Source organism: Phalacrocorax aristotelis, chromosome 9 (assembly GCF_949628215.1).
Source record: "Phalacrocorax aristotelis chromosome 9, bGulAri2.1, whole genome shotgun sequence".
Classification (NCBI taxonomy): domain Eukaryota; kingdom Metazoa; phylum Chordata; class Aves; order Suliformes; family Phalacrocoracidae; genus Phalacrocorax; species Phalacrocorax aristotelis.
In genome coordinates, this window is record NC_134284.1 from 12,890,999 (window position 1) to 12,900,138 (window position 9,140).

General features: G+C 43.3%; 1 long non-coding RNA gene across 1 annotated transcript; it reads left to right on the forward strand.

Annotated features, from left to right (window-relative positions):
- Positions 1-2,869: 2,869 nt before the first annotated feature.
- LOC142061910 (uncharacterized) lies at positions 2,870-4,233 on the forward strand. Its single transcript, XR_012662295.1, has 2 exons — positions 2,870-2,987; positions 3,457-4,233. It is a non-coding gene; the product is annotated as an uncharacterized LOC142061910 (long non-coding RNA).
- Positions 4,234-9,140: the final 4,907 nt, after the last annotated feature.

Genomic DNA, 9,140 nt, shown 5'->3' on the forward strand with positions numbered 1-9,140 from the left:
GCTTCAAAGATCAAATGAGCAGTGGACTTTGAATTTTGTTTTTCATATATTTGTGTCCCAGTATTGATGGCTATACACACTTGTGGAAAGAATAAAACATGACTTCCCTCTACATTAACCATTCCAAGGAACAAATTGTAAAAAATTAGATCCTGGGCTGATTGTATGCTTTTAAACAAAAAGATAAAGATTCTTTGGAAATTGCTTCAAGTTCTCAACACTATATTGAGGGGGGTGTCCAACTTTTAAAAGTGATGATTTTCCTCTCTCATCTGCAAGCTGCACCTGTGAGAACTGAGAGGTGTTCCTGGTGAAATGTGTTGATTTTTGTCAGGAGCAAGGAGAAAAGATCTCTTAACCATAGATTGTTATGTGAAGTGCCCAGATTTGGCAAACATGATCAACTATGGATAACAGTCAAAAATGTCAGATATCTAAAAATCATTATGAGCTGGTTCAGTTTTCTACCTACTTGCATTTTTTTCATGAGGAGTGAAGCATTTCATTTGATAATTGGAGGCATTTCTATTTAAAAAAAAAAAAGCTGAATGGTTCTTGTTCGCATGTCTTTAATTTTACACCCAAGAGAGAATTTTCTCAGTTCAGTTTGAATAGCTGGTGGTCAATTCAGTAACAGGGCTGAACGTGTTGGCTTTTACCTATTTTGATGTTATTCTGACTGTGTGTGCTTCATACCCTTCCAGCTCAGAGAATCAACAGAAACTACAAATCAATACAAGTAGACTTGCTACATACTAATGGAGGATTTCTCACATCTAAATAAAGGGTATTTCAAATCTGGGGGTACAAGATTTGTTCCCTACTGAAGTAAAGCAGTTTTCCAGTAGGAGCAGGTACTTGTTAGTCATTTTTTAATGAAACATAGTATAGAGTTTCAAAATGCTAAATGACACTAATTTCATTAATTTCTGGTGGGGGAGCAGGAGGGAGGTATCTAAAGATGAGAACTTATTCAGGAGTTGCTGCCATTAGGCAGATGAAACACATGGATTTTACAAAATGCACTTTTAAAATTGCACCAAGTTGGAGAAATCTTACTTTGAGAAGTGTCATAGCTTCTTCCTCAAAGACTGCCTGCAGGGGCAGTGATGGCAAACCAGTGGTTCTGCTAAGCTAATGCCCACACTGATACTGATGTTTTTCTCATAATTTTGACACCAGCTTCCTCAGAGATTCACCAACATTGCCTTAAGACTTTTCTTCATCCTCTTCACCATGTAATTTGCAAGTGCTTGGACTTACTCAGCCCCTCACCATGGAGAAACATGCATTCCCATTTTGAGAAAGCCAGAGGTGAAGACACTCTTAATGCTGAGTGTTGTATGGTGAGTGAAAGAAGTCCTGTGTTTTCTTTCCTGGCTGTCCAGTGTCACCATGAAAGGACCCTATACAAATAAGAGCAGCAAGGGGAGCTTTTGTGAGCATTTTATCCCTTGCTGGTCCTTTCAGGTACTGTGGAGACAGCAAGGAGAGGGAATGAGGAGTGCAGGGTCTGATTCCCAGGAGAGACGAAGAGGGACCATGAGGTGCGGCCATTGCTCTGCACTTAAGCAGTGCAGGGGCTACTACAGGGCTACCCTGGGACAGGTGGCATTTCCCACTCTTGTGACCACATTGGTAGGCTGCACGACTGTAAGCTGCAGGCTTCCTGTGTTTACATATTTATGTAGATATTTAAATAAGTACCTTCTTTAACATCTCCCCAACCCCTAACCCCCCCCCCAAAAAAAAGGCAAGCAACGCAGAAAATTTGTGATCTCATGATGAACAATTCAAGTTGCCAGTGTTGCTGTAATTGGTGCCCTTCTGCATGCACAGGGCAATGCAGCCAGGCAGTTGCATGGCTTATTGTTGGTTTTGAGGGTCACGTGTCCTGTCCCATCCTCTCTCATCCCACCCCTGCTTTCACACTAGGTTCTTGCCTCAGTTGGTGTAGGAGGGTTGAGGCCCTCTGTATGTACAGCAACTTGCATTTGGGGTTTTTTTCCTCATTTAGACTGACTTCAAGCTTTTATTTACTGCACGTCACCTAGACCCAACCCTAAAGAGGGAAGAAGTAATCTCCTTGTTAATGTCTTCAGGGTACCTCCTGCTATGGCATCCTAGGATGTTAATTAATTTACTTATGTGCTGAGAATTTGGATGTTATTGTCAGCCTTATTTTATAGATGGTGAGTTTAAGTCAGAATGACTGAAGGAAAAACTGGGAGTCATCTCTGAAGCCCAAGATGAGATACCCGGGCACTGGCAATTTGGAGTGGCTTGCTTTGTAGCCTTTTGCAGGTTCAAATCACACTTCCTATGAAGTTTCATAGCAGCTGAGATCTCAGAGCTGCTGCAAATCCAGCCACAATTACTGATGAGGTGAGGAGCACTGTCCTCATTACTGAAGTCTCTCTCTGCTTGTCAGGTATCAGAGAGATGACAACAGGCAGGCACCTCTCTAGGGCTCATTGTCAATAGCTTTCGTTGCAAGAACTTTGCCTTTACAGTTTCCTGCTTTATCCTTCCTGTCTTTAGTAGCAAATGAGTCAGACGCAATCTCCTTCAGTTCTCGGCCCTCACATTTCCAGAGGTGTGTGTTCTGTGCTCTGTATGAAGCTGGAGTCTCATAGAAAATAAACTGTGTGATCACTTGATTTGGCATTATTGTAAAATGTATGCACAGAGGAACAAACTAGGATGGTAGTTAATTTCTTCAATTTTGAGTATTTTTATCTGTAACCAGATATGGGTGTGTATATATAATTTTATTTTTGAGCTAGGAATTTTTGGTATGTATTCACTTGATATTGGGGTTTCCTTATACAGTATTTTAGCTTCCTAAAATATGCTTTGTCTCTGGAAGTATCTATGGTTCCTGGACATCAAAGGAATTGAAAATGGAAGAGCAGCCCAAATGCATAGTACCTCAGAGGATCTGCTGTGAAATAGCTCGTCTACTATAACTGGAGAAGGAGCAATAGGTAGGTGAAAACTTGCTCTTGAGCAGTTACACTTTGTGTACTTTTACCTGAACATCATAGACTATTGACTTATGCCTTGCACTGTTATTTCAAGTGTTGTTCCCTAAACTCAAAAGTAATGACTATCCAGTGCAGCAAACCTGTCTGTTGTTTAACAAATGATAGGTTGCCTGTTAATGCCCAATTCAGCAGAGTTTTAAAATATCAGAAATCTTAGTGTATATTTTGGGAAGAATGCCCTTGGGTGAGAGACCCTCTTTGGAAGCAGAATCAGTCATCTGACTGAGCTGTATTGGAAACAAGGGGAAAGGTACAAAGCAAAAATGGTACTAACTTTTGTCTTTATTATCCTATGTTTTGTTATTTTCTCTCCATTGACTGGTCTAGATCTTCTAGAGAAATTAGTGCATTTAAAAAACAAAAACCAACCAACCAAAACCAAAAAATCCAAACAACCTCTCTCTCCAAGTTTTTGTAGGTTTCTTGTCTCAGACGTGGGTTGACAGGCTCAGTTTGCCTCTGAATACCTGACTTCTGATGTAAACAGATGCCATTAACCTGAAAGATGAAAATCAGAATGTGTGAATTTCTACAAATACCACCTGAGTTTGGACAGGTAGCTGCAGTTTTGGTATCCTTATACTTGCAATAAAGTATTGTGGACCACATCATTCCTTGCTCACATGTTGCACCTTTATACCTGTTACAAATGCTAAACGGGCATTTTCTGACCAAAGTGCATTGTTTGCTCAACAAAAGCGTAAAAGATGATACATGGTATGTTGCTGTACACCTTATCTTCTCTCTGCTAATTGCTGTGGATAAAGTGATGATGTGTACTACCACGTGACTCAGAAATCACTTTGCTGACAACTACAAATTTCTTTCGGATAAGCTGTAACCCACCTGTATGTATACTTAAATGCAACTGTCTGTTCCTGGGAAGGACTCAAATGCTTGTCACAAATAGCTGGCAACTGGAAGCACTGGAACTGGTGTATTCAGAATGTGACTGCTCTCTATCATTCTGGAAGTACCTTGAGTGTTTAGGATACGGATGAGTACAACTTCTACTGCTTGTCACTGAACTACTGCTGGTAACTGAAAATTGGAATACAGTGTTCCCTGGAGAGTTTGTCTGTCATGGAGCTCAAGAGGTTAATATGTAGTTATGTGATGATACTATAATTTTATATGCATCTGCAGATACTGGTAATAGACATTAAAGTGGGCATTTATATCCTTATTATGGGTCAGTACTTGATGTCATAATAAAAAAGTCACATCAGAAAAGTACAGGATAAAAATCTGATTATGCACCTTTTGGAGTGTAAATGGCTTTAAAATTCAAATTGTCACCTGATGGGAGGATCAGGAAAGAGTCAGAACAAGGGCAAAGGGGCAAAGCTGTGAGACACAAGTGGCAGGATAAAGGAAGAAGAGACAGGCTCAACTAGGCCTTTGCTTGGGCAGATTATATCCATATGAATACTATACTCCATTACTTCAGGCACTTCATGTCATCTCATTAAATATAAGCTTGAGTGAAAGGTGGACTTTGCAATGGTGTATGTGAAGGCCAATAGACTCCAGATCTTCTGTCAGAGTTCAAATCTGCTCACTGCTGGGAGGGCGAAAACTTCATATGGGTTAATGCAGGGTGTTAATTTGGAAAACAACACCATCAAAGCTAGTAAAGTTTCCAAGGCAAGGCAACAGCAGAAACCCTCTCATGAGGCTGTCCTAAGTAACTCTACAACTAACTATGCAACTATTGGCCCCAGAGCCTCCAGAGACAGGTGGATACTGGGGAGACTGATACTCTGAATCCTGAAGGGCTGTGTAGGTTAAAATCAACTGGAAAGTACAGTGAGGACTATTACAGCATGTAGGATGGACAGCATATGTAGCTGGATAGATTGGGACAGTAAGTTCAGCTGCAATGCACTCAAAGGGTTTCCAACATCACCCTGAGTGTCTGGGGGAACTGAAACCCTACAGCACATAGAAATCTGGAAGGGTGTTATCTTCCATCTCTCTACTGCTTTTCTTATCCGGATGCATCCTAAAGCACTGTATAAAGTCTTCGCAGTTGACTGAAATTTTAGGAACGTTCTTTCCTTTATTGGAAATATAGGGTGCAAGGCCATGAGCTGAGGTAAACAATTCATCTCTGCTGAAAGGGGAAGCCTTCTCCTTCTGTCTCCACTCCATTGTCTCCCCATGCCTGCCTATAAGCTCCTATTTCTTATGTTTCATTCCTTGGACCCCTTTGAGTCATGTCAACCCCCTTAACTACAAAAAATGACTTGATTTCTGCTGGTTTAATTAGTTGATTTGGCTCAACTGGTGTGTGTGAGGAGTGCCAGGGGCAGCCCAAGGCAGGACTGGGCCTGGGGAGATGGGTGGGCTGCGAGAAAGTCCTGGGGAATAATGATTTGAATGAGGGAGACACACTCAACTGGCAGCACCAAGCTTTTAACTTTGGCTCAATTGCTTACAGACCTGTGCCCACCACCCTATGTTCTCCAGGGATTCAGCAGCTTGTCAGAACTCCACATAACCCAAGGCTGCAAGAGGTGCTTTGGCAGGGTGTAAAGTCATGTGGAACTGCTTCCCCAAGAACTGTGTGCTCCTCCCAGGTGCTCCGTAGGGGTTTTGACACCATCTTTAGCTGAGGTGAGAAGGGATGTTTCCTGTGACATAACCATATATGCTTCCTAAAAAGGGATTATGTCTGGAGGGGACTTTCCTGCTTTAGAGAACCCAAAGTGTCTCTCATGTGGATCTCTTCTGTTTGGGGTGCTGATTTGTTTACCTATATGGGTGATGGGGCAAAATAATGGAAGGTACTTAGCGTCTGTGCACCATGTTTCATGTGATGAGAACCAGCTTTTCTGGAGAATGAGAATGTTACTAGAAAAGCCATTTGTCCTTTGCAACAGCTTTCAGTAGAAGTACTGAATTGCTCAGGCCCACAAACAGCGTGCTCCACAGCATTCTGGGATGCGATGTAAGGCAGTTTTCTCAGGAAAACAAGGCACAGAGAGGAGTTAAAACTTTGCAAGGGTTATAGGGCAAATCTGGTAGGCCCAAAAGACTTTTGAGATTGCTTCCCTAAAGGCCTTATAGTTCTGTTTCCCTGCACTACTCAGGGATGCTCCAGGAGGCTGTGTGTGCATTCAGTGGATCAGACACCAAGCAGGCTGGTGACAGTCGGTCAGATGCTGAGCAGGGGGCTATTCAGCGATGAATGGATCCTGGTTTGTGAATGGCCAAGTCTTCTGGCTCAGATGGCTTTTGGCTGCTGAGAGAACAGGGATGGAGAACTCCATCCCCCTGTTCTCAATTAGTGTTTGTTATTAAATGCTGACAGTGTGTTCTCTCCTCTCATGTATCTGATCTTTGTTTATGCACTGGATGTTGGCGCAGGCTTCTGTGCTGTAATGTCTTGAATTAGCTGCTGTTGAAAGGAGTCCAAGGAACAGTGTGCTTTGAGGAGGACAGGAGGGTGGCTTGGCACTGAAAAGAGCAGGAGCAATTCTGAGGGAAGGACGAAAATGGGTTTAGGTAAGTGGGAGGCTGGAGAGGAGCAAGCAGCAATGAGACCATGCACATATCTGCTCTCAGATACATTGCCAAACAGTTTGATGGGAATGAGACGCTAGCTAGAAGGTGTAACTGATGGCAGAGAGGTGAGAGAGCCTTGGAAATGGTTAGGTAGAAGGTGATTTTAGCAGATGTGGTACCTTCAGGTGGATAGATGGTGCCTGAGGTAGGAACTGTGGGACCTAGAGGAGGATACTACAGTTGCAGGATATCACCATAGAGGTAGAGGTACAGAGAGAAGTGATAACAGTAAGATGCTTGTGTTTCTTCATTCCCACTGCACAAACAGGGAAGGGTGTCGTGAAGTCAGGTTTGCCTCTGCTGGATATACTCACGCACTGTGTCAGTCTTTGGCCTGACTGATGACAGACTGTCTTTGCCCACATTCCCAAAATACAGTGGCTTTGGTGGTTGCACAAACTAGAGCCTTGATGTTCACTGGTCTCCAGGAGTGGTGTGGGATGACCAGCATTGTCAGGTACTATTTATTTAGCACTGGGGACTGCTGTGTGTAACTGCCTCTCTGTGTGTTGCCATTTTGTCCTGTGACTGTTTTGCTGGAGTCTCTGCAAACTTCTCTCCAGCACATTTTTGACAGCACAACTGACCACTGCTAGTTATTTCAGATATTTTGGATACATAGCTCTGTTAATCTAGAGCTCATTTCTTGGAGCAAATTGAGGTCTTCATCACCAGAAAGATACCTTGTTCTAGTCACTGCTCATCTAGCCCAGTTGGAGTGATCATCTTTATCTTTTTCTCTCTCTTACTTAGTCTTTCCTGGTCTTCCCATCCCTCTGATGCTACTCTGCCACTGCTCCTCCCCCATAGCCCACTTCAGGTGTGGCTGTTTAAAAGCAATCACTGTCATCATTTGTCATTAATCTGTTTCCATTTTTATTTATAAAAGAAAGAGAGAGAGTGAGAACGGAACAGCAGCAGTAGCAGGGCAATTGCAGATGAATAATGAAAGGATTCATCACAGCCATACCAGGATATATATATTTTTTGCAGCCAAGCGAGACGGATTCCCATCACAGCTCGGGGACTCGTTCCACACAACCACTCATCTTTCATGCTGGGGGGAAGGGAAAGGTGGAGACTATCATTATGGATGTAACAAGGCTCTGAAGTGACTGGTCAAGGTTGCTGCTTCAGTTGCGAGGAATCTGCTTACAGGAATTTTCTCTCCACCAGGTGTTGTTGCCTAGTAAAGTAGCTGCCTTCTACAGCAGGCTGCCACTTACAAAAGGGAGGCTTAGGGTTTGCTAATGGGATCACTTGCTAAGCAGTCAAATCACTAAAGAAGGATAAGATGGCAAAGTGAGGATTTCACAGGAATGACTTGTCTCGGACTGAGGGATACGGTGGGAAATGCAGGGTCACTCTCACCTTTTTGTCTCTTCAGCCCACCCTCAAGTTTGCTGTCATATCAACAAACAACTCTCAGCTTGTCCTGCCCCATCTAGCTTTACAAATCTGTTCAGCCCTGTTAAGCACAGATGCTTTGTTCTCCTTGTCCATTTTTCATAGGTAAGGTGGTGAAAACTTGTCAGATGGGGAATGCTGAAGGATTCTGGAGTCCTGAAGTTCTCTGTGAAGCCAGGAGAGAAAGAACTGCCATTTAAAAAGGAGGGGGGGGGAAAAAAACAAACAAACAAACAAAAAAAAAACAAAAACAAAAAAAAACCCAAAAAACCCCACCACACAACCCTAAAGAAGCACAAAATAGGCCTGGTTGATTGAGGTGTGCACTCAGATCCAAGAAGGTCTCTGTCTTCTCCTATCTGCCAGGTCCAGGGGAACCAGGCCATGTGCATCCTGTGAGGGCAGTGCTAATGCTTCGGTACTGTTTGAGTTCTGCATGCCTGGCTGCACACAGATGTAGTGGTTATGTTCCTCTACAGCAGAAGAGAGAGTCTGACTCTCCAGCCCTCCTGTGCTTGTGGGAAGGTGATCCAGACGATGCTGTTGCCATCCAAGGCAGAGGTGGGCTGTACTGAGTAATTCTTAGATGCAGAAGTACAATTACTCTGTCTGCTCCTGGGGTTTGGAGGGTCTGGGTTTGAGGAAAGAGCATGACATTTGACTAAATTTTTCCATCTAGGAAAGTACTAAAGCAGGTTGATTTAAAGGGCAGGATGGTCTCATTTTCAGGTGCTGCAGTGACCTGTATTGTTGGTTATCAGTTCCACTTCCAGTTGTGAGAGTGCATCAGCCCATAAAAAAGCACAAAAGCCCTTGTCCCAAAGGGCTGTATATTTGTCAGGCCTCTTGGCAACTCGGAGTGCTTCATGCACCTCTGGAAAGGCATTAGCACCAGGGCATTCCTGTATTAAATCTTTTCCCCTCAATTGAAGCGTAATGCAACTGGAGGTGATCCCAGTTGGATGGGAGGGTGCAGTACAATGCCACAGCTGAAGCGATCCTTGAAAGAGTAAGACAAGCAGATATGTTGCTTTGTTGGGTCCTTAGGACTGTCACCTTGGCAGGGGGGAAAAAGAGCTGTGATCTTTTCTATTCCAGACCCTTCAAGTGCTCTCT